The 26,184-nt window shown below is 43.6% G+C and overlaps 1 pseudogene across 1 annotated transcript in view; it reads left to right on the plus strand.

Annotated features, from left to right (window-relative positions):
• The window catches only part of LOC308467690 (adhesion G protein-coupled receptor D2-like), a 634,294-nt pseudogene that overhangs the window by 11,812 nt on the left and 596,298 nt on the right, over nucleotides 1-26,184 (plus strand). The gene's annotated exons all lie outside the window — the stretch shown is intronic.

Genomic DNA, 26,184 nt, shown 5'->3' on the forward strand with positions numbered 1-26,184 from the left:
TCCCAATGAAAAGGAAATGCAAGAAAGCAAAGTGGCTGCCCAACAAGGCCTTACAAATAGTGGGGGAGAGAAGGCAAGCAAAATGTGAGGGAGATAGTGAAAGATACAGGAAACTGAATGCAGATTTCCAAAGAATAGCAAGGAGAGACAAGAAGGCCTTCTTAAACGAGCAATGCAAAGAAATAGAGGGAAACAATAGAATGGGAAAAACCAGAGATCTGTTCAAGAAAATTGGAGATATGAAAGGAACATTTCGTACAAAGATTACCATAATAAAGGACAAAAGTGGTAAGGACCTAACAGAAGCAGAAGACATCAAGAAGAGGTGGCAAGAATACACAGAGGAATTGTACCAGAAAGATATGGGTGTCTCGTACACCCCCGGTAGTGTGGTTGCTGACCTTGAGCCAGACATCCTGGAGAGTGAAGTCAAATGGGCCTTAGAAAGCACTGCTAATAACAAGGCCAGTGGAAGTGATGATATTCCAGCTGAACTATTTAAAATTTTAAAAGATGATGCTGTTAAGGTGCTACACTCAAATTTGGAAAACTCAGCAGTGGCCAGAGGATTGGAGAAGATCAGTCTACATCCCAATCCCAAAGAAGGGCAGTGCCAAAGAATGCTCCAAGTACTGCAGAAGTGCACTCATTTCACACGCTAGCAAGGTTATGCTTAAAATTCTACAAGGCAGGCTTAAGCAGTATGTGGACCGAGAACTCCCAGAAGTGCAAGCTGGATTTCGAAGGGGCAGAGGAACCAGAGACCAAAGTGCAAACATGCGCTGGATTATGGAGAAAGCTAGAGAGTTCCAGAAAGATATCTACTTCTGCTTCATTGACTATGCAAAAGCCTTTGACTGTGTCGACCACAGCAAACTATGACAAGTTCTTAAAGAAATGGGAGTGCCTGATCACCTCATCTGTCTCCTGAGAAATCTCTATGTGGGACAAGAAGCTACAGTTAGAACTGGATATGGAACAACTGATTGGTTCAAAATTGGGAAAGGAGTACGACAAGGCTGTATATTGTCTCCCTACTTATTTAACTTATATGCAGAATTCATCATGCAAAAGGCTGGGCTGGATGAATCCCAAGCCGGAATTAAGATTGCCGGAAGAAATATCAACAACCTCAGGTATGCAAATGACACAACCTTGATGGCAGAAAGTGAGGAGGAATTAAAGAACCTTTTAATGAGGGTGAAAGAGGAGAGCGCAAAATATGGTCTGAAGCTCAACATCAAGAAAACGAAGATCATGGTCACTGGGCCCATCAACTCCTGGCACATAGAAGGGGAAGAAATGGAGGCAGTGAGAGATTTGACTTACTTGGGTTCCATGATCACTGCAGATGGTGACAGCAGTCACAAAATTAAAAGATGCCTGCTTCTTGGGAGAAAAGCAATGACAAACCTAGACAGCATCTTAAAAAGCAGAGACATCACCTTGCCAACAAAGGTCTGTATAGTTAAAGTGAAAGTTTTCCCAGTAGTGATGTATGGAAGTGAGAGCTGGACCATAAAAAGGCTGATCGCCGAAGAATGGATGCTTTTGAATTCTGGTGCTGGAGGAGACTCTTGAGAGTCCCATGGACTGCAAGATCAAACCTATCCATTTTTAAGGAAATCAGCCCTGAGTGCTCACTGGAAGGACAGATCGTGAAGCTGAGGCTCCAATACTTTGGCCACCTCATGAGAAGAGAAGACTCCCTGGAAAAGACCCTGATGTTGGGAAAGATGGAGGCCACAAGGAGAAGGGGACGACAGAGAATGAGATGGTTGGACAGTGTTCTCGAAGCTACCAGCATGAGTTTGACCAAACTGCGGGAGGCAGTGGAAGACAGGAGTGCCTGGCGTGCTCTGGTCCATGGGGTCACAAAGAGGCGGACACGACTAAACGACTAAACAACAACAACAAGTCCACTGAGAGTTCTGAGAGTTGTCAAGAGACCCCTATTCCTCTCACAAAGCTACAATTACCAGAGTGGTTCACCCCCTCTTCCCATTAATTAAAACACAAGCCACTTTTTATTAATGGAAATGTTTATTTGATAATGATAATAGAATATTTATTTATTTAAATGCTCATATTCCTCAATCTCATGCCAAAGTGCCACAAGGCTGGGAGTGAGGGATCAGATTCCACTTCCTCTGGAAGAGAGTTCCAAGGTTTTGGAGCCATCCCTGGGAAGGCCCTGTCATGCCTTGTTCAGCAAGGAAACTGCGCCTCTGAAGCAAGTCTTCATCACTGGGTTGGTTTCCAGGGGAGAAGGGTCCTTTTGGTATCCCCAGTTGTTGGATCAGCCTGGATTTGTGGTCAGAGTGTCAGACTGGGGCCTAGAGAGACACCGGTGCAACTCCCCCCTTGACCACAAAGTGCTCTGGGTGACTTTGGGCCAGTTGCTCTCTTTTGACCTTGTCTACCTTGCAGGGCTGTGGAAAGAATTAATCTTCCTCTTATTAAAATTTATATGCCATCCTGCACCTGAAGATCACAGGGCAGTTTACAACATGAAAATACAACATGAAAACACAAATTACATAGCATAATAGCAAAACAACACCACCCCTCCCCCACTATCACACTTAAAAGCCGTAGATGGCTTAATCAGCCAAAGCCCTAGTTGAAGAGGAATGTTTTTGCCTGGCTCCATGAAATGGGTGAGGTACTAACTTTGTAAACCACCTTCCACAACCTTCCATTTGCGTGTCTGCTGTTTTCCCCTCAGATCTTGAAGAAAGCACAGTCAAAACCTGTCCCACAGCTCATAGCTCAGGTTAATGCATGAGCGAATGCGACAGTGGTGAGTCTAAAGCACTGGCTCCAGCCCTTCAACCCTGAGGGCTTCCACCTGTGGTCCAGCATCACTGTGTTGCTGGCCAGGCCTCATGGGCCCTGGAGCCTTTTCTCAGTGCCCCCAAGTGTTTCCTGGGTGAGTCTGTGGGGAAGTTGATTTCTGGGAGTATTTGGGGTGGTACAGGTTGCAGGGGGTTGGACTTGAAGATCCATGGGGTCCCTTCCAGCTTCGCAGTTCTGTAATTTCTGTAAGAAGCTGCCAGACCCCAGAGCCATCTAGCTGAGCAGGATGATTTCTGGCAGGGGCCATTCGCAGCTCTACCTGGAGCTGCCGATGGGAAGTGGGATTGAATCTGGAACCTTCCTGACTCAAAGCCAATGCTCTTCCACTGAGCCACAGCTCTGGGGACACGTGACAAGTGTCTAGCCTTGTCTCAGGAGACCCACGGTGGGCAAAGCTTCTTAAAGTCTGGTTGTGGGGTACAGACATCTATTGACACATCTTCTCATCTCAGCTCTCCACATTGCCCCTCTGTACCCGCCCCCCCCACTCCCGGATTTATGGCTTCCCTACACACTTTCCCCTAAAGTGCCTTCAGCTTGTGCCCTGCTCCCAACCCAAAGTTCCCATATAACAGATTTTGGAACAACTGCTACTAAAAATACTTCAAAAATGGCTTTGTGCAGATCAGACACATCTGGGTGGATTTTTCCAAAAGGGGAGGCACACACACCCCTTCACCCACCCTGCCCCCATTTAGTCCCCCTTCTCTAACCTGGGGGTCTTGTTTCTGGCTACAGATTCCCGAGAGTATCTTCCAGGCAGAAGCCCAAGGCGTGGACCTTTCAGTAGCCGCTGGTTACCTAGGAGTGGTGGAGACGGTCCTGACGGATGCTGAGCCGACATCTCTGGATGCAGCTGCTCTTCTGGGCATCTTTCAACTGCTGAAGGAGGTCTCAGACATGGATGCCAACGAGCTGGAGGAACTGGCAACGCTGGAGCAGCTGGGGCAGCACTACGTGGCAATTGCCGGGGCAATCCTGGAGGAGCAGAATGCTGAGGAGTGGTCCAAAATAAAGCCGGTAGTAAGGGGTGGGCGGGGGGGGGGCGGGTCTGGTGAGCCCCAATGTTTGAGGCAGGAAATCCAGAAAGCTAAAGCAGTCCTGATAGTCCACCATCCCTTTCCGTCCTTGAGAGTATGTGGCCAGACCAGGACCCATGGGAGACCCTAGGGCCATGAAGCTGACAGAGGTGACCTTGGAAGGCAATGCAGGCCTCTTAGTCCCACTGACCTCACAGGGCAGTTGTTCGGAGGTTAAACACGGAGGGGATACCTTGAGCTCCTTGGAGGTTTTTTTGGCGGGGCGGGGGGAGGTGAGATAGAAACACAATAAATAAAGAAACACTAGATGGTTGTCCAGCCTCTGCTGGAAGATTTTCAGGAAGGTAGAAATATATAAGGAAATAAATATCCCTGGGTACACACCTTAATTAAATGAGTTGCATCACACCTATGCTCACAGCAGTGTGACTTCTGGTAAAAATCTAAGTTATCAACCCCACTGTCTGCTGTGGCAGAATTTTACGCAACTAAATATGTACTTTATTACATGATTTACTACATTATTCCACAACATCCATTTCAATGCAAAGGAAACACAATTCGGTTTGGAAGGGCAGTTCATAGAATCAAAGGACTGCAGAGTTGGAAGGGATCCTCAGGGTCATCTAGTCCAAACCCCTGCAATGCAGGAATCCCAATTGGTTCCATATCATTGGCAAGCTGAACACAACAAAGGTGAAGACCAATCATATTCATTGATTTCTGTTCCAGACATGGGGCAAATAAGCAAACTCTGCTTCGGTTTCCATCAGGATTGTTTGATGTCTCATACCACCTCCCTCTGTGTGACTGGCTCCATTGTCAAACTTTCCCTACTATCAAGAAGCTTCCCTAATCTCTGACCAAAATCTACCCTCCAGTAACTTAAGCAGCAGAGAAGTCATAGAATCATACAGTTGAAAGGGACCCCAAGGGCCATTTCGTTCCAACCCCCTGCAATGTATTAAGCAGCCTTTGCTCTCTTCAATGGGGCAGCCCCTCAGAGATGCTATTATGTGCTGCCCCCCCCAGTCTGCAGGAGGAGGGCCAGGGAAACCCTTGGGCAACGTCGGATGATGATGATGATGATGATGATGATAAGGTTTGGGCAGCTGCTCCTGTGCTCCTCAGTGTTAGGATATTTCCGTTCCACCTTAAAAGGGAGCAGGCTTTGTGAGTCAGAGTCTGCGTATTTCCTGTTCACAGGATGTTTATGTTTTCTGTTGCTTTCGTTTTCTCTCTCTGTGTCGCAGACACTAAAAGCAGGCAGTCATGTTTTTCTGTGTTCTGATCAACGCTGAATAAACTTGTAAATAATGCTCTCCTGAGTGCAACTTTTTGGCTGTGCATTATCTGCTGATAGAGTGTGCATGAGCTCTGGAATGTGGCAAGATATTTTCTAGAAACTCATGTCGCTGCGTGCCTACGGGAGGTCGATGGATCGTCCAGCAGACGGCTTGGGGGCCTTGATGGACTTTATCTCCCTGGCAGTATCCCAACAACAAGGTTTCGGGCCCAGATTCACGGCACTTACAGGAGAGTAAGACTGCGACGGACTGCTGAAAGGTATGTGCAGGAAAAGTGAAAGTAAGGCTTTTCTGTTTGCCGTGGCAAGGGCCTTTGATGTCCGGCTGGCCTAATTGGTCTGGAAGTCGAGCCAAACAGGCCTCATGATTTATGAGCTGCCGAGATAAGACGTTTCTGAAGTGAATAAGATTCACGGCTCAAGTAAAAGACTGAGATGGATCTTTTACAATCCTCAGAAGCTGCTCCGTCTCCACCAAAGCTAAATGGCCACAACTATCAGACCTGGGCAAGGTACTGTGAGGGCCAGATGAGAAAGCTTGGAGTGTGGAATACCGTTTCTGAGGACCCCCCAGCCCCTGTGACAGATGAATGGACGGCACAGGACTCAAGAGCCATGGGGATAATTTTGCTCTCAGTAGCTCCTGAAGAGTTAATCACCCTGGCTGGCAAGGCCAGTGCCCGTGAGATGTGGGACGGGCTTAGAGCCTGTCATCTCCGACAAGAGGCTGGGTCTGTGTTGCTTTATTTCAGAAAGCTGCACAGGAAGCGTTTGGAGCCAGGGGAAGACCTTAGAGCCCACGTTTTACATTTGCAGCATCTCAGACAGGAATTGACTCAGAGAGGTTTCAATATGCCTGAGTCACTGTTTGCAATTCTCATCCTGGACTCCCTGGATGAAAGCTACCATGCCGTGGCAAGTCAGCTGGCGACCCTCCCTGCGCAAGACCTCACTGCTACAAAGGTCTTGGCGACTTTGCAAAATGAATACGATAGAAGGAATGCAGCTGAGTCGGCTTGTGCGCTCCAGGGGGAGCAATGTGGGACAGCATTCCAGCCTCCAGGGGGAGCCAAAGCGTTGGCAGCTGTGAAGTGCTGGAACTGTGGGACCCAAGGTCACACTCAGAAGTTTTGTCCAAAGACTGGAAATTAACAAAGGAAGAAGCGAGCAGATGGCAAGAAGCAGAGGGGGGGTGGAAAGCCCAAGCCAGGGAAAAACAAGGCTTTATTTGCTGGCACAGCTTCACCAAAGGCTAAAGGCAAGTCTGATGGCCAGGAGCAGGGGGGCAAGCTGCAAAAGCCCACGCCGGTGGAAAACAAGGTTTCGCTTGCCAGAAAGACTGCTCCAAAGGCCAAAGCCAGGTTTGTTGTTGATTCAGGGAGTACCCGTCATGTCTCAAAAGACCCCCATCTCTTTATCTCCTTCAAACCTCAAGAAGGTGAGATCCACCTGGCTGACGGAAAGACATTGCAGATTGCAGGAGAAGGGACTGTGAAACTGGCAAGTCTGCACACGACCATCAAAGATGTACTGTATGTTCCAGGCGCTGCAGACAATTTGCTCAGTGTCCCACAGCTCACTGGGAGTGGTTTTGAGATTTCCTTCAAGAGGAGCATCTGTGTCATCAGAAAAGGCAAAGAGGACATTTTGCATGCAAAGTTTATGGATGGCTTGTTCTGTATAACTTATGACGACAGTGCTGCTGTTGTGTCTAATGTTGATTCTTGTTGTGTTGCACAAACTAACAAAGTTCTTCATGCAGGATGCATTCACGATGCACACAGAAGGTTTTGTCACCTCTCTTGGAAGGCACTGGCCAAGATGCCAGAGATGGTTGAGGGTTTGAACATCAAACCCTGTAAGTTTCACATGAAATGTGTATCATGTGCAGAGAACAAGGTGAAGGTTGCTCCAAAAGGCAAGGAGTCTAGCAGGCAGGCTTCCAAACCCTACCAGCTAGTGCACACAGACCTGGTTGGTCCACTTGCGCCCTCTTTGGGTGGAGCAAGGTACTTCATGGTTCTAATTGATTCTTTTTCCAGGTACATTCATGTGTTTATGCTCGAGCAGAAATCGCAAGCGTTTCCTAAGTTCAAGGCATTCTGTGCTTGGTTGGAGAATGTTCACGGTAAACGCATTGGTTGTTCACGGTAAACGTATTGGCTGTCTGTTTACTGATCGAGGCGGGGAGTTCACTTCTCAGCAGTTTGAAGCTTTCCTGACTGAGAAGGGAATCCAGCATGACTTGTCAACGCCTAGATCGCCATGGATGAATGGACTTGCGGAGCGAGCAAATCAAACGTTGCTGCAAGGAATGAAAACATTGTTGCATGATGCCAATCGCCCTGATAAGTTTTGGGGGGAGGCTCGTCGTATTTTGTTTACACTTTTAATCGCAGATTGTCATCACCTATTGGTTGTACCCCCTATGAGAAGATGTTTGGTAAGAAACCCAACATCAAGCACATGAGAATCTTTGGTTCTGACATGTGGGTACACACCCCACAGAGCAACAAGCTTGGGAAGCGTGGGGCACATGGTTTGTTCATGGGGTACGAAAAAGGTGCATACAGGGTATGGATGACTGACTCTAAGTCCATTAAGTTCACAAAGAGTGTTGAGTACAATCCTAAGTGGGGGGAAAATGTGGGAATTTTCCAGAGTTACCCAGAGGAGGATGAAGGTGATGTGAAAGAAGCAGCTAAAGCTGAGGAAGCTGCTGAGGATGATGATGATGATGATGATGATGATGATCAGAGTTCGGATTCCAGTTCAGTGGGCGGCGCTGCTGCTGGTGTCAGTGACAGTGATGACACAGCAGACTACAAGAGCGCAAAGGCCTCAGTCAGACCATCTGATGCCTCTGACAATGAACTGGAAGAACCACTGTTCACCGTTGGTCACTTTTCTCCTAAGAAGGAGGAGATGAGTCCAGAAGACTTGCGTCTAGTACGCAGATCTGAGAGAGCGACCAAGGGCAGACCTCCAAAGAGATTTGCTGATGAGTTTGCTAAGACAGCAACTGCTGTTCTTAGTAGCTCAGAGAAGGTGTGGGAACCTTCAAGCTTCAAAGAGGTTCAGGAGTTAACCTCGAAAGATGCTGAGCCTTGGCTTAATGCCATGAAGGCTGAAGTTGATTCCTTGAATAGGAACCAAACTTGGGAACTGGTACCAGTAGTCCCAGGAATGAGACTGGTTGGCAGCAAATGGGTCTTCAAGGCCAAGACAGACCAGAATGGCAAGGTTGTCAGACACAAAGCCAGATTGGTTGCCAGAGGTTTTTCACAGGTACCAGGACAGGATTACCACGAGACCTACTCTCCCACAGTCAAATATGAGAGCATTCGGCTGATGCTCAAGATCGCTGCAGAGGAGAAACTGCATGTTTCCCATCATGACATTAATACAGCTTTTTTGTACGGGATTCTGGCGGAGGAGCTGTTTATGCTTCCACCTGATGGGATGCAGATACAGAAGGGAATGGTCTGTAAACTGCGGAAATCCTTATATGGTCTCAAGCAGAGTGCCAGATGTTGGAACACGAAACTCACTGAGACATTGCTTTCTCTAGGTTTTCACCAGGGCAAAGCTGATCCATGTGTGTTTGTCAAGGAGGAGGAGCAAAACAAACTGTATTGTTTATGTTTTGTTGATGATCTTCTGATGTTTTGGAAGAATCAGGCTTTGTACCAAAGCACCCTAGCTCAACTGATGGAGCAGTTTGACATGAAGGATCTTGGTGAGGTATCCAACTATCTTTCTCTGCAGGTGGAGAGGGACCAAGCAGGTAATTTTCTGGTACACCAAACACAGAAAATTGCTGATGTATTAACCAGGTTGAATTTGGTTGATGCAAACCCAGCAGACACACAGATTGTGACAGGTTACCAGGTAGATAGTACTGCTGAAGCGTTTTCTGACACAACGCTGTACAGATGCATTCTAGGCAAGTTGAATTTCATTGCTAGATGCTCAAGACCTGACATAGCTGTAAGCTGTAACCTGCTTAGCAGACATGCCAACAATCCTACTGTTCAGGATTGGAAAGCTCTGAAGCGCATAGCCCGCTATTTGAAAGGGACTTTGCACTACAGGCTGAGGTTCACCAATCAGAAGACTGGAGGTCTTGAAATCTTTGCAGATGCAAGTTTTGGAAGTGACACCACGGATGGTACAAGCACTTCTGGAGTATGCTACATGTACAACCACTGCCTGTTTGACTGGTTGTGCAAGAAGCAGACGACAGTGAGCCTAAGTTCCTGTGAAGCAGAACTCAATGCTCTGTCATTTTCACTCATGGATTGTGAATGGTTGATGCAACTGTTTAAGGACATCAGAGTTTCTGTGAAATGTCCTGTACAAGTGTTTCAAGACAATAGATCCTGTTTGGCTTTGCTGAACTCGGAGAGTTGCAAGCAAAGGACCAAGTACTTGCAGATTAAGCTACATCGTGCAAGGGAGTGTATTCAGAAAGGACTCATTCAGGTGTCCTACATGGCAGGAAATGAAATACCTGCTGATCTGTTGTCTAAGGTTGTTAACAGAGAACAACTCAAGGTTTACGTACAAAGGTTGCAATTGGGTTGAACCACAGGTACTACAGGTTACACGGAAAGTGGGAGGATGTTAGGATATTTCCGTTCCACCTTAAAAGGGAGCAGGCTTTGTGAGTCAGAGTCTGCATATTTCCTGTTCACAGGATGTTTATGTTTTCTGTTGCTTTCGTTTTCTCTCTGTGTGTCGCAGACACTAAAAGCAGGCAGTCATGTTTTTCTGTGTTCTGATCAACGCTGAATAAACTTGTAAATAATGCTCTCCTGAGTGCAACTTTTTGGCTGTGCATTATCTGCTGATAGAGTGTGCATGAGCTCTGGAATGTGGCAAGATATTTTCTAGAAACTCATGTCGCTGCGTGCCTACGGGAGGTCGATGGATCGTCCGGCAGACGGCTTGGGGGCCTTGATGGACTTTATCTCCCTGGCAGTATCCCAACACTCAGATCCTTGATGGACCCATGACAGTTGTGGAAAACATGGACAAGATCGTTTCCAGCCTCCATCAGCTCCTGAGTACAGAGAGGCCAAAGTCACCAGCTGGTGTAAGAATGTTGGTGAGTAGCAGCAAGGCTTTGGGGTGCGAGGGGGAGGAAGAGCCTGGGGAATTGTTAAAGCAAATTTGATGCCAGAAATTCAGTAGGGAAGGAATTGAAAGTAAAACTGCAAATATCCTAATGCTGTTACACAAATTTGTGGTGCATCTCCCACAGTACTGTGTAGAGTACTCACCTCAAAAAGGATACTGCAGGGCTGGAAAAGGTTCAGAAAATGCAGCCAAAATGATCTGGGGGATGGAGGGACTCCCCTATGAATGAAGGCTTGCAAAATTTGGGGCTTTTTAGCTTTGAGAATGTGGGAATGTTGTGGATAGAAGGAGAGGACAGATTGATTAAATATTGTCCTCCCTCCCTGACACTAATGAGTCAGTAGCACATTCCCCAGTATATAGCAGGAAGCTAGTTGGTAGATTCGTTTGAATCTCTTTACTTCAGCAAACCAGGGTTTGATCCTGGTAAATTCCCCTTTTATCCCTCTTATCATTACTTTTAAAGAAGACACAACAGTCTTCTTTAAAAGTAATGATAAGAAGTTTACTTACATGCTGTTCACAGTAGGTTCCCTGAAGGCAGGCTTTTAGCTTGGAGTTACAGAAAAGAATGTGGGGATTTGAGCCCATGTGCTGCTGGCTGAGAGCCAGCAAACAGCAGAATACATCAAGAGAACAGCATCAAGAGAAAATGGTTAAGGACTTCCGGTCTGCTGCGGAGTGCTAAGTGTTGCCTGCAACACGGAGCCAGCAGAAAGGCTTGGAGGGCAGTGCTAGAGCTCAGCGCACCCCCAAAAAACCCCCCACAGGAGAGTGGGGACCTGAGGGCTCCAGCGGAGCGGAAAATCTCACACACACACACCCGATTGTCTCCAGGCCGCTGCTGTGTGCACGGGAGGGAAGGGGAAGAGGCTCGAGTTCGCTCTCGGCACCAACACAGCCTGCTGCGAAAGCTACGATCCGTCACCAGAAGCAGCAGATCTTCCAGTTAGAGGTAAAAGTCAAATAAAACATTTTGAACTTTGAATTAGAGCTAAAAAATTTAATTTGGTGAAATGGAAGCAAAAGAGGAAGTCAGCTTCCGATTTCTGTGGACGAGCTCTGCAAAGGGAACTTTTTTGTGAATGGGACTCAGACACAGCCGACAGCAAAGGAGAGTTGTAACATTTAACTCTGACTTGGTGGATGGTTACATTCTAACGGATTTATAGATTAACTGTATTCAGTTACCTATTGGGATACAAAGTTAAAAAGCTACTGACAGCTGGAGGAATCTGAACAGTCTTTTAAAAATTGGTGGCGCTGAAGAGGAAAAGGGGAAAGAAAGAAAGCCTGCAGGGGACTCTCAGCACATCTGGGGGGTAACCCCAGAAAGTGGAAAGAGCCTGGAACAGCTTCCAAAGCATCTTTGATACTACGAAAGACTGAAAGAGCCCACCAAGAAAGATGTGTTAACTGAAACCCCAGCACGTCTGTGAACTGAATAACAAGACAAATGCCATGGGATTACAAATAAGAAATAAAATGGAAATAAAACTTCTGGAACTATTGCAAGCCACCACTGTTTGAGATACTGCTGCTCCTCTGGTGAGTGCTGGGTCGACCGCTTCCTCTTCTGCTAACTTCATCTGGCCTAGGGGGTGGAGCCTGCACTCATCGCCACAGCTTGAGGGCCTCCATCAAGGCCTCCGGGACACTGCTGCTGCTGCTGCTGCTCTGGTGAGTGCTGGGTGGACCGCTCCCTCTTCTGCTAACTCCATCTGGCCTAGGGGGCGGAGCCTGCACTCATTGCCATAGCTTAAGAGGCCTGAGAGAGGCCTCCGAGACACTGCTGTTGCTGCTGCTCTGGTGAGTGCTGGGGCCTAGGGGGCGGGGCCTGTACACACCACCAGTTTAGAGGCCTGAGCAGCTCCCTGCAGCAAGTGACAAAATGGTTTTAAATGTTTTAAGTGCTTTTAATTTGCTGCACCTTAAATGGTAGTTGTTTTTTTTAATATTTTATAATTTTATAATTTTATTTCTGCTTGGGGTTGGATAAGTATTTAGTCAGGGTGGGGAGTAGTTAAATTTTAGCACTATTGTTTCTTGCTTTGCTCCTATTTTTATTATTCTGTTAAGTTATTGTATAGTTTGTATTTTGCCTTTTAAGGGGACGGGTCAGGGATGCCTGGGAGTGGGCCTCAGACAATAGAATGGCTGGGGCAGGTTTCACAGGGGGGAATGTATTGGGACACCTGATCTCAGTGATCACGGGCAGGAGGAGGAGTTATGCTAAGACCAGACCATGTCATTACCGAGGAGGCAGGTTTAGTCGTTATTTGAGGACTATCCCTGCCTCCAGGTCTGGTCCTGACCGGAAGGATACTGGAATCAGCAAGGGAAGTTCCGGTTTGACTCGCAGACAGCGAGGAAGCACGGAAAACCCCGTCAGGGTTTTCCAGGGCAACACGGGGGCTTGCGGGAGTCGCAAAGGCACTGCACATCCCAAAAATCTCAAGGGGGAGACCCTTGAGGGACAGGCTACCCAGCAGCGGCAGAGCGGTTTCGCTATCTTTTCGGGGGTTTTCCGGAAGAACTCGAGGACGACGAGACTGCAAGCACAAACGGGAAAGCACCGACCCTGTGTTGCGATGCCTCTAGCTTCCCCTGAGAAGCGCGACGAATCTCCATAGACATAAGAATGAAATCCTTGGTGACAGTGGAATATTTTCATCTTAAAAGTCTGGAAAGCATACCAAGTGAATTTCAGATGTTTAAAGATTGAAAGCAGGGAATTCATCCCGGTTGAGGAAAAAAGATGGCGCAGAAAACATAGTCGCAAGAACAAGAAAGGAAGTGACTTTTCGCCTAACTGAGTGAGTACAAAACTGAAAGTCCACGGCAACTTTTGCTGCGGCAGATAGACTCAGTATATACAAAGTAACTAATAAGGGACTGATTAGAGGCTTTGAATACCTTTAGTGCTGGGAATACAAAAAAGTTAAAAAGTAACCATGTGCAATTGTTTGAGAAGAGTTGAAGTTAAGAAGATTGCGAAAGGATCGGGGAAGGCTTTAAGGAGAAGTAAAACGAATGAATGAAAGAAAGCTTGTTTTCTCCCGCTTTGGTGACTAAAAAGAGATAAAGGAAGGGGGATAGACAAAGAATGTTAAAGAATGTTAAAGGACATTAAAGAGATAAAGGAAAGAGGTATATAAAGAACGTTAAAGTTAAAGGTCAGTTTCAATTCCCTGCCTACTTCCCATCATATCAATTGAACAAGCGACCATCTTACTCCTCCCTCATATTAGCTGCACTAGAAACTTCTGCCAACTTTCCTAAACAACGTTAAAGTACCTGGGGAACATCACAGAACTTTGAACTACACTTCCTTCCTTTTTTTGGGGGGGGGGTTCTCTAAACCTCTTTATAATCGCTGAAGCAATAGAGAACAGATTGCCTTCGAAGGAGGAGGACATTTGAAATGGACTGAGCTGGAAAGTGAGGGAAGAACCTAGATTTTGACCCCAACGGCTAAGACTGGAAATTGTATTCACTCTTCTCCCTTCTTTTTATCCCATATTGAAGTTCCCTCTCCCACCACAATTTAAACTCCCTTCCCTATCTTTGACTATGTAAGGCTGAATGGACTGTGGATATATTTGATTTTGGCCACTGAGGTCATTTGGTTATTTTGACATCTAATTTGAATTTTTTTGGACCTGGTGGGACAAATAATCTTGGAAGACCCTATACCTGAGTTGGATTAAGCCGACAAGTGGTGGAAGATTCCAGAACTGATTAGGACTAACTGAAAATTATTTTTTGTATGCAAAAAACTCTTTTTTCCTTTTCTTTGTCTTTTCTGAAAAAAATCACACAAATAGGATTATATCTCGATTAGGCTTAAGTTACCTGGGTTTTATTAGGGAAATATTTGGATTAAACATCTAGGAGAAATTCTTTGAAGATAAATTTGATTAGAGGACCTTGTTGGGGGCTTTTTGTTGGAAAGACCTTTAAACTAAATGTCTTCATATTGAAAGCTTCTAACTTTTTGAGTTCGGGGAAAAGTATAAATACTATATAAGGTGACAGACATTTTTACATTAGTAGATATGTATCGGACTCAAAGAGGAAATTATTGAAATAATCTGTATTTGAATGGTGACTATCATTTAGATTGGATTGTGCCTCTTCTATGTATTATGTGTAATAGAGGTATCACTTGGATTGAAAACTAAGGGGGCAGGATATCAGGAGTCATAAGATTTAGATAGAGTAAGAGAGAGATTGTGCGCCCTCTAAGGGAGAGATTAGGTAATAAAACTGACAATTTGGGTAAATTTACACAAAATGTTGGGGGAAAATGGAAAAAAAGCAGGAGGGACTCCTGGTGAAAGGAAAGCATCTCGACAAGAAGAAATTAAAGACTTAGATATCTTGTGGGTAAAAATTAAGGAGGAATTTAAACAGAGTGAGATACATATGGAAAATAAATTAGGAGAGGTGCAGGAGAGGATAGACAAAAAAATAGAAGGAGCCGTAGGAGAACTTTCTAGTAAGATTCAAGATTTGACAGTTAGGTCAAAATCAATTGAAGAAACAAATAAGAAAATTCAAAAGGAGATGAAAGAACAAAAGAAAGAGACAGAAAAAATAAAGGAGAAAATAAGAGAATGGAATAATAGGCAAGATCAACTGTCGGACAATCTAGCTATGGTAGAAATGCGACAAAAACAGCTTAATTTAAAATTCAGAGGAGTGGGAGAAGAAGCAAATGAGAATGTGAAAGAAAAATGATTAGAGAGCTAGCTAAATGGCTAGAACTGAAAGAGGAAGAGGTAGCCTACATGGTAGAAAAGGCATTTAGAATAAGAAGGAAAACTCAACAAGCTAAATTGAAAAAAATTGTTGGAGACTGTTTAGTGGTTTTCAATTCAATTGAGATGAAAAATATGATTTTAAGAACGAGCTACCAAAAAAAAATTAATAATTGAAGGAAGGCCAATTGTTATTTTTAAAGAAATTCCAATTAAGCTCCTGCGCAAAAGGGACGGATATAGCCAAATAGTAAGTGTATTGAAAAGGAATGCTATATCTTATAGATGGGAATTTCCAGAAGGGATTACTTTCTATTACAAGGATAAGAGATTTAGATTGATTGACACTCAAGAAGTGGAAAAATTTCTGAGAAGATATGAGAAGGAACTTGGAAAAGTGGAAGAAAGATTTGAAGAAAGAGAGAGAAGTACAGAGGAGAGAAAGAGAAGGAGAGAGAAGAAAAAAGAGAAAGAAGAAAGGGAAAGAAGAAGAGGAGGAAGAAGAAGAAGAAGAAGAAGAGGAAGAAGGCGCAATGGGAGGAGAAGAAGAGGAAGAGGAAGAAATTACAAGGAATAGAACAACTAGAATATAAGCCTGAGAACTTGTGTAGAGTGAATAAAAAAACACAATAATGACTTTAAAATTTTTATCTTGGAATGTGAACGGTCTAAATGACAAATCTAAAAGGAATAAAATTTTGAAGGTTTTGATGAAAAAGAATTTTGATGTGATATGTTGTCAGGAAACACATGTAGCTAAAAACAAACATATTTTGATAAATAAAAGGTTGGGGGTTGAATTTATTAATTCAGATGCAAACAAAAAAAGAGGGGTAGTGATATATGCTAAAGAAAAATGGGACCCTAAATTAACATGCAAAGATGAGGAAGGAAGAATTTTGGGAATACAAATTAACCATCAGGGAGAAAAATTCAATGTGGTAACTGTCTACGCTCCAAACACGAATAAAGCAGAATTTTTCAAAAAACTGGAACAAATATTATTAGATTTAGAGAATCACAAACTGATTTTACTCGGAGACTTAAACGGAGTACCTACACCAGAATTAGATAGAAGTGTAAAAAGGAAAAAAATGAGCCAAGGGAAATTACCAAGATCGTTTAATAATCTCGAAGAAAACTTAGACCTGATAGATATCTGGAGACATAAAAACCCGCTGATAAAACAATTTACATACTTTTCAGAGCCGCACCAGAGCTGGGGCAGAATAGATCAGATATGGGTTTCAAGAGAACTATCAACAAGAGTTGAAAAATGTGAAATACAACCCAGAACCCTTTCTGATCATAATTCAATAATTCTGGAAATTAAGTGTGGAATTCAGGGTGTGTATAGATGGAGAATGAATGAATATTTATTTGAAAGTGATAATACGATTGAGAAGGCCAAAATTACCTTGAAAGATTATTTTGATTTAAACCTTAATAAAGAGACAAATATTGATATAGTTTGGGATGCCAGCAAGGCGGTGCTAAGAGGCTTTTTAATTCAACAAAATAGCCATAGGGAAAAAATAAGAAAACAAAAGAAAGAAGGAATCCTTGCCCAATTAAGAGAATGTGAGAAAAAATTAATAACAAATCCTAGCGACAAACAGAATAAACAAACATCCAAATTGCTACAACTACAATACTCAATGTTAATAAACCAAGAAGTGGAATGGAGAATTAAGTCAACGAAACAAAAAAAATTTGAATCAGCAAATAAAACGGGGAGATTATTGGCGTGGCAATTACGAAAAAGGAAAAAACAAAATGTGATAAACAAGATAAAAATAGAAGAACGACTTGTGGAGGACTCAAATGAAATAAAGAAAAACTTCCTCAAGTTTTATGAAAAACTATACAAAAGAAAAGAAGACATAATAGAAATAGGAAAATATCTAGAAGACAACAGAATAACATCCATAACGGAGGAAGAGAAAACCCAATTGAACAAGTCCATAAAAATAGATGAAGTCCAAGAGGCAATAAAGAGAATGAAACCAGGGAAAGCACCGGGCCCAGATGGATTATCGGCCAAATATTATAAAGTTCTGGAGGAACACCTAGCCCCGGTGCTATGTGATGTAATGAATAACATCCTACAAGGGGGAAAGATACCGGATTCCTGGAAAGAAGCACACATCACGTTGATACCAAAACCGGACTCAGATAAATTGAATATAAAAAATTATAGACCAATATCGCTTCTTAATAATGATTACAAAATATTTGCTGATATAATGGCGAACAGACTCAAGAAATATCTAAAAAATTCAATACATACAGATCAAGCTGGATTTCTTCCTAATAGACAATTAAAAGACAATGTAAGGCACATAATAAATATCATCGAATATCTGGAAAAAAAGAATGAAATCCCTGAGGCATTAATTTTTATCGATGCAGAAAAAGCGTTCGATAATGTATCCTGGCAGTTCCTATTAAAATGTATGGAGACAGCAGGGATAGAAGGTACTTTCATGGAGGGAATTCAAAGCAATCTATTCAAGTCAAAGAGCCAAACTGATTATTAATAATAATTTAACAGGTTCATTCGCGATCTCAAAGGGCACGAGACAGGGTTGCCCCCTGTCACCGCTTTTGTTTATAATGGTATTAGAAGTAATTGCAAACAAGATAAGAAAAACACCAGAGATACGAGGAATCAACATTGGGGTAAAAGAATTTAAATTGAAAGCATACGCTGATGATTTGGTAATAACGTTAGAGGACCCAAAAAAAAGTGTTGATAAAGTTTTGGTATTACTAGAGGAATTTGGGAAAGTATCTGGTTTCAGGTTGAACAAAACCAAAACTAAAATGATGGTTAAGAATATGGGAGACGACTTAAAGAGGCAGTTAGAAATTCAATCTGGAATAAAAGAGGTAAAAAAGGTAAAATATCTGGGAATTTGGTTAACTATGAAAAATATAAATTTAATGGCCGATAATTACATAAACACCTGGAAGGAAATTCAAAAGGAATTGGATACTTGGAACAGGATAAAGCTTTCCTGGTCAGGTAGAATGGCAGCAATTAAGATGTGTATACTTCCAAAACTATTGTTTTTATTTCAAAATGTTCCGGTGATCAGAGGCAGTTCAATATTTAAAAATTAGCAAAAAAATTCTCTCAAAATTTATTTGGCAAAGTAAAAGACCGAGAATTAGATTTAAATTATTAATGGATCGGAAAGATAGAGGAGGATTTGCGGTCCCAAATTTGAGATTGTATTATGAAGCCTCGTGCCTTTGCTAGATTAAAGAGTGGATTGTCTTAAAAAACACAGATTTGCTGGACTTAGAAGGCTTTGACATAAGATTCGGCTGGCATGCATATCTTTGGCAGAATAAGGAAAAGGTGCACAAAGGCTTCTCAAAACATATTATCAGAGGATCATTGTTAGAGGTGTGGGAAAAGAATAGAAAATTGTTGGAAAAAAACACTCCTTGGTGGCTATCGCCTATTGATATTTTAACTATTAAAAAAATAAATATAGAAGGTGAGAGATGGACATATGAAGATCTGGAAAGAACAGAAAAAGGTTGGAAAATCAGAGCATATGAAGAGTTAAAAAACAAACTAACAGGTTGGTTGCAGTTTCATCAAATCAATGCTCTATGGAAAGAAGATAAAAAGACTGGGATGAATGAGAAAAAATCTAGATTTCACGTAGAAATATTAGAAAGTAAAACTAAACCCCTATCCAAAATGTATAACCAGTTATTAGAATGGGACACTAAAGATGAGGAGATTAAGGAAGTTATGGTAAAATGGGCGATAGACTTTGGATATAATTTGGACTATGATAGCTGGACGAGGCTGTGGAATAAAGGTATGAAATTCACAGCCTGTACTACCCTTAGAGAAAATATGGAAAAGATGATGTACCATTGGTACATCACCCCTGTGAAATTAGAAAAAATGTATAAGACCGGAGATAAAAGATGTTGGAAATGCAAAACCAAGGAAGGAAGTTTCTACCATATGTGGTGGAAGTGTGAAGAAGTTAAAAATTTTTGGGAACTTATATACAACGAATTGAAAAAAATATTTAAATACACCTTTGTTAAAGAACCTGAAGCCTTCCTTCTGGGAATGATCGGAGACGAGATTAAGAAAGAGGACCAGACAATGTTTCAATATGCAACTGTAGCTGCCAGGCTCCTGATAGCACAAAATTGGAAAACCCCAAACATCCCAACTGTTAAAGATTGGCAAATTAAATTATTTGAATATTTAGAATTGGCAAAAATGATGCAGAATATCAGACAGCAAAAAGGTACAAAGTTTATTGATGATTGGACTAAATTTATAACATACATGGAAGCAAATTCTAAAAATCACAGTAGGTTTAACATAATCCTTGTGATGTGTAGATGCTATAAAATGAAAACTGCAGAATGGAATTATTATCTTACATAATCCAAAACCGAGATGGAGGGAAGTCAATTATTATTTGTCATTAATTATTGTCTGTTTTTGGTCTGTGTGTTTTTCTGTTTTGGTTGTTGTTTTCTTTTTCTTTGTTTTGTTTGTTTATTCTTTGTTTGGTTATTGAAAATTAATAAAAATAATTTTATTTTTTTTAAAGGGAATCAGCAAGGGAAACCCACATGACCTGAAAGTGTTGCTGTGCAATGCCAGGTCAATGATGAATAAAACCACTGCCATCCATGAACTGATTGTGGATGGAGGATTTGACCTGGCATGTGTAACAGAGACCTGGTTGGATGAAGCAGATGGGCCTGTCCTTGCCGCTGCTTGCCCACCGGGTTTCTCTTACGCACAGCAACCCAGGCGGGGAGGGGGGGTTGCAGTGATTTTTAGGAAGTCATTAGTCTGCACCAGGCGTCCTATTGGGAAGACCCAGTTCTCTGAGTGCATGTTCTGGAAGTTGGGCAATAGGGGCAGTACAGGATTCCTATTGGTGTACCGACCTCCCCGCTGCACCAAGGATTCCCTGCCCGAGTTGCTTCAGGTCGTGGCGGATATGCTCTTGGAGACAGCTAGCTTGGTTGTCCTGGGGGATTTTAACATCCATGCCGACACGACCTTACAAGGGGCCGCTCAGGACGTCGTGGAAAGCATGGCCTCCATGGGGCTGTCCCTGAATAAGTTTGGCCCAACTCATAGCTGCGGACATGCCTTAGACTTGGTGTTTACCTCTACGGATGTTGGTGATCTGACATTAACTAAAAGCGAAACAAAAGAAGTGCCATGGTCAGATCACTTCCTGGTGCAACTGGACTTCTCCACGACCCTTCCCCTCTGCAAGGAGGTGGGACCGATTTGGATGGTCCGCCCCGCCCCCCACTCAATGGATCCAATTGGCTTCCAGAGAGTGGTAGGGGATGCTTTATCCCATGTTGATGGCCTTTCAGCTGATTCCCTGGTGGCCGGCTGGAATGCGGAGTTAACCAGGGCTATTGACTGTTTGGCTCCGAAGCGCCCTCTCCAATTGCATGGAGCCCGGACAGCCCCGTGGTTTTCCCCGGAGCTGAGGGCAATGAAACAATCGTTGAGACAGCTAGAGCGCCGGTGGTGGAAAACTCATTCTGAATCAGACCGGACACGGGCTAGAGCTCAACGTTGAGCCTACCAAGTGGCAATGGCGACGGTGAAGAGGGCCTTCTTTGCCACTTCTATTGCATCTGCAGAAAACAACAGCAGGAGACGTTTTCAGGTGGTTCGCAATCTATCGGAACCACCTGCACCACCAGGGCCTGGTAGGGACCCCAAGATCTCCTGCAATGCTTTTGCAAAGTTTTTTGCAGATAAAGTCGCTCAGATTCAGAGGGAGGTAGACTCCACCGTGGGAGCAGGGCCAGGGCGGGAGAGTGCTGGAGTTCTGTCTAGTCCTGTTACATGGGATCAATTCCAATCTGTTACCTCCGAGGATGTGGACAGGCTGCTTGGACAAGTGAAACCGACCCCCTGTCTCCTTGATCCTTGCCCATCCTGGCTGATAAAAGCGAGCCGGGAAGGGCTGGGCGATGGGCTCTGCGGGGTGGTGAATGCTTCCCTCTGTGAGGCAGCCTTCCCAGACCCGCAGAAAGAGGCGGTCATTAAACCGCTTCTTAAAAAAACATCTTTAGACCCAGCCAATTTGGCCAACTATCGCCCAGTCTCAAATTTACCATTCTTGGGCAAGGTGATTGAGCACGTGGTTGCCAAACAACTCCAAGCACGCCTGGAGGATGCGGACAATTTGGATCCCTTCCAGTCGGGATTCAGGCCTCACCATGGGGCTGAAACTGCCTTGGTCGCGCTGGTTGATGATCTCCGGCGGGCTAGGGACAAAGGTGAGAGCTGTTTCCTAGTTCTGCTGGATCTCTCAGCGGCCTTTGACACCATCGACCATAACATCCTTCTGGACCGTCTAGAGGGGCTGGGAGCTGGGGGCACTGTTATATGGTGGTTCCGCTCCTTTCTCCTGGGCCGTGCCCAGAAAGTGGTGGTGGAGGATGAGTGTTCAGACACCTGGGCTCTCACTTGTGGGGTGCCTAAGGGTTCCGTCCTCTCCCCCATGCTTTTTAATATCTATATGAAGCCGCTGGGAGAGATCATCAGGGGGTTTGGGCTGGGTGTTCATCAGTATGCAGATGACACCCAGCTCTACCTCTCCTTTAAATCAGAACCAGTGAAGGCGGTGAAGGTCCTGTGTTGAGTGCCTGGAGGCGGTTGGAGGATGGATGGCGGCTAACAGATTGAGGTTGAATCCTGACAAGACAGAAGTACTGTTTTGGGGGGACAGGGGGCGGGCGGATGTGGGGGACTCCCTGGTCCTGAATGGGGTAACCGTGCCCCTGAAGGACCAGGTGCGCAGACTGGGAGTCATTTTGGACTCACAGCTGTCCATGGAGGCACAGGTTAATTCTGTGTCCAGGGCAGCTGTCTACCAGCTCCACCTGGTATGCAGGCTAAGACCCTACCTGCCCGCAGACTGTCTTGCCAGAGTGGTGCATGCTCTGGTTATCTCCCGCTTGGACTACTGCAACGCGCTCTACGTGGGACTACCTTTCAAGGTGACTTGGAAACTGCAATTAATCCAGAATGCGGCAGATAGAATGGTGACTGGGAGTGGCCGCCGGGACCACATAACACCGGTTCTGAGAGATCTGCATTGGCTCCCAGTACGTTTTCGAGCACAATTCAAAGTGTTGGTGCTGACCTTTAAAGCCCTAAACAGCCTCGGTCCTGTATACCTGAAGGAGCGTCTCCACCCCCATCGTTCAGCCCAGACACTGAGATCCAGCGCCGAGGGCCTTCTGGCGGTTCCCTCATTGCAAGAAGTAAGGTTACAGGAAACCAGGCAGAGGGCCTTCTCGGTAGTGGCGCCTGCCCTGTGGAACGCCCTCCCAGCAGATGTCAAGGCAATAAACAACTATTTTACTTTTAAAAGACAACTGAAGGCAGCCCTCTTTAGGGAAGTTTTTAATGTCTGATGCTGTACTGTTTTTAATATTCAGTTGGAAGCTGCCCAGAGTGGCTGGGGAAACCCAGCCAGATGGGCGGGGTATAAATAATAAATTATTATTATTATTATTATTATACTCATAAGTAGATAAGTACAAATCAAAGAACAACTTCCTCCCCCCCCCTTTTTTTTAAAGACATAAACTTGAAATTGAACTTGCCGAACATTTTTATTTTTTCCTTTCCTCTGCTTCCTGGATTTTTAAATTACTTTATTAATTCTCTTTTTTATTTTTCACCCTTTCAATCGTATATTTTATGTTTTCTGGTCCATTGGATGGTTTTATTTCTTTTTGCCTTTTTTCTCTTTTTGTTATATAACTATGATATATTGTGGTTGGGAGGGAGAAGGCAGACAAAAGGGAAAGATAAACTAGCAAGAATCTGGGAGGGGGGAGTCAGTCTCACAGTTGGATAGACTCAGGACCTGCAGGTGTGACCTTGAACAACTCATACAACACTGGGAACCAACTGATAAGAGATGTCGGGCAAGGAGGGAGCAGCAACTAGGAAAGCGGCAGCTGTGGCGGCTGCTAGATGGGTTAGTGTACAAATTGGGGACATTGGAGATAAAGGAGAGAGAGAGCAGACAGATCTCTTTGCATTGCAACTCTCGGAATTCAGGAAAGAAATGATCCAATCAGTGCAAGAATTTACACAACAGGTTCACAGTGACATGGAAAAATCCAATCAATCACTGATTGAACAAGTGCACTGAGTCATTGAAAATTCGAATAGAGTCCTGAAAGAGCAATTTGGGATACTGGGAGATAAGGTTAATAATTTGGAAACAAAAGTAGACAAATTAGAAAAATTTAAAGACGAGGTAGGAGAATTGAGAGAGGAACAAAAAGGGATGATGGGAACTGTAGAAGGGGTTCAAGGGAAGCGGAATGAATTGGAAGATCAGGTTCTTCTTCTGCAACTAAGGGAAAGAAACAGAACACTACGAATCAGAGGTTTGCCAGAATCTGATTCAGAGCCAAATTTGGAGACATATGTTACACAGACGATTTCAGAATGGATGGGGAAAGCAAAGACTGGCTGTATGGGCTAGCAGAGAGCTGTTTTAGAATTAGATCACGCCAAAGTTGAGAACGGAGGCAGCCAGAAGATGTTTTATTAACATTAGTAACATAAAGAGTGAAGTATGCAATCCTTCAGAATAGTTTTGAAAAAGATCTCGTGGTTGCCAGGCAGAAAGTAGACATTTTTGGAGAGATCCCACTGAAATTGAGACTCAGAAGAACAAAATATAGGTTTTTAACAGCAGCACTCAGGAGAGCCGACATTAGGGACAAATGGGAATTTCCAGAGGGTATCTCTTTCACATACATGAAAAGGAGATATAGATTAACATCAGAATTCCAGGCAAGAGAGTTCCTTGAGAAAAATAGGAGAGACTTAGATCCCAAACAAGAGGCTTCCGGGTTGGCGCCTCCAGGCAATGGCGGAGTTCCTCCGATTGGGAGGAATTTGCTCCGTGGAAATTAGGGTCTGACCACCACGGCGAAGGCGGAGACCCACTGAAATCACAGGCGGGAGAAGCCTGTGAACTTGGGATTCGGCTGGCACCCTTTGCGCCTCCCCTACTCGTGGGGAAACCCTGATTTGGGGATCCGGAGCGAAGTGGGGTGAGCGGCGCGGTGCTTCGAATTGACTGCTTCTTTCACGGAGTGAAGTCGCATCGCTGTTGCCGGAGAGCGCTGACTTTTTCCTGTGGACAATTGGATTTTAAACAACTACCCGTGAGTAGAACGGAAAATTGGATTCTTAAATTCATTAATTTGGCATCGAAACGGGAAGGTTCTAAACAGAAAGTCCGCCTTCCTTTTTTGTAAATAGATTGAAGCAAAGAAGTTGCAAGTTAAAGCCTTGCAAAGTTTATTTTTCTAAAGAGGAGAAGAGGAGGTTAAGGGGTGATATGATAGCCATGTTCAAATATATAAAAGGATGTCACATAGAGGAGGGAGAAAGGTTGTTTTCTGCTGCTCCAGAGAAGCGGACACGGAGCAATGGATCCAAACTACAAGAAAGAAGATTCCACCTAAACATTAGGAAGAACTTCCTGACAGTAAGAGCTGTTCGACAGTGGAATATGCCACCTCGGAGAGTGGTGGAGTCTCCTTCTTTGGAGGTCTTTAAGCAGAGGCTTGACAACCATATGTCAGGAGTGCTCTGATGGTGTTTCCTGCTTGGCAGGGGGTTGGACTCGATGGCCCTTGTGGTCTCTTTCAACTCTATGATTCTATGATTCTAAATCTCCATCGGTTAAAACTATTAAACCCCCCTTGGAAGCAGGAGAAGAGGGGGGAAATTTTGGACCTAGTGAGCCTGCAGGAGAGAGTGAAAAACCAAATTACCACTGCTCCAAACCTGGAAACGGGCTGCCAGAAAGAGTGACGTTTTTTGACAGCTAGCTAAATAAGAGAAATATATTGTTTCCATTGTCCTCATCTGCGTTTAAAAAGCAGGAAAAGTAACTGAAAACTGAAACTAACTTTATAGTTTAAATTGTGTTTGAAAGGATTGATACAAGTGGAGACTGTTTCCCTCTAGAGGGAGCTTTTGAAACTGTTACAAGAGTGGAGCTGGGGTTTTTCCAGCTGCAAGATAAGAAGTGTGTGAATCAGAGATTGACCTTGGATTTTAAGAATGTTGACAGAAGGAGCCTTAGTGACTGTATTATGTAAGATAAGCTATTCGTTGGAACAGCTCCACAAGAAGACGGATGCTATGAATACCAAACTTGAGAACTTGGGACAAAAAGTAATTAATTTGGGACAAAAAGTGATCATTAATACAGAAATTGTTCAGGATTTGACACAGGAACCTACTTTGACAGGACAAACTGGGGAGAAGACGAAGGAGAATGTTGGTGTTGTTGAACCTAAAATAATACAAGTGGAAGCCCCAGTCTTACAGAGGCAAATTGAGGACTATATATATATTTTTTTAAAAAAATAATTTTTATTAAGGTTTCAATCAGAAATAAAACAGAAAAAAACATAAAAGAAATACACAAGTACACAATACAAATCTCAGAGAGAAAAAAAATAGAAAGAAAGAAAAAACACGAAAAGCAAGAAACAACAATAAAAAAGAAACATAACAATTAAAAACAATATCACTTTTTCCATTTCCGTTTTTAAATTTACTTATTTTCTGGACTTCCTCATACCTCCCTCTTTTGTATTCCAATCCAAATTGTTTGTCCAGCAATTTCTTTTCCACTTTTTTAATCCCAATCTTTAATTTTAATATAATATATAACACTTAAACTTCTTTAATCCTAATCTTTAATCTTAATGTAATATAACATTAAAATTTTACCTCTTAAGTACCAAATTTCCATTTCCTTAAACATCTTTAATCCTAATCTTTAATCTTAGTCTATCAATAACTTTAACCTGTACAGCTGGAAACCACTTATTTTCGATCCAACATCACTCTAACATTCTTTAATTTTGCAATGTTTCTGAAGATAATCTTTGAATTTCTTCCAATCTTCCTCCACCAACTCTTCTCCCTGGTCACGGATTCTACCAGTCATTTCCGCCAGTTCCATATAGTCCATCAGTTTCATCT

This window comes from Podarcis pityusensis (genome assembly GCF_964106645.2).
Source record: "Podarcis pityusensis genome assembly, chromosome: W".
NCBI lineage: Eukaryota > Metazoa > Chordata > Lepidosauria > Squamata > Lacertidae > Podarcis > Podarcis pityusensis.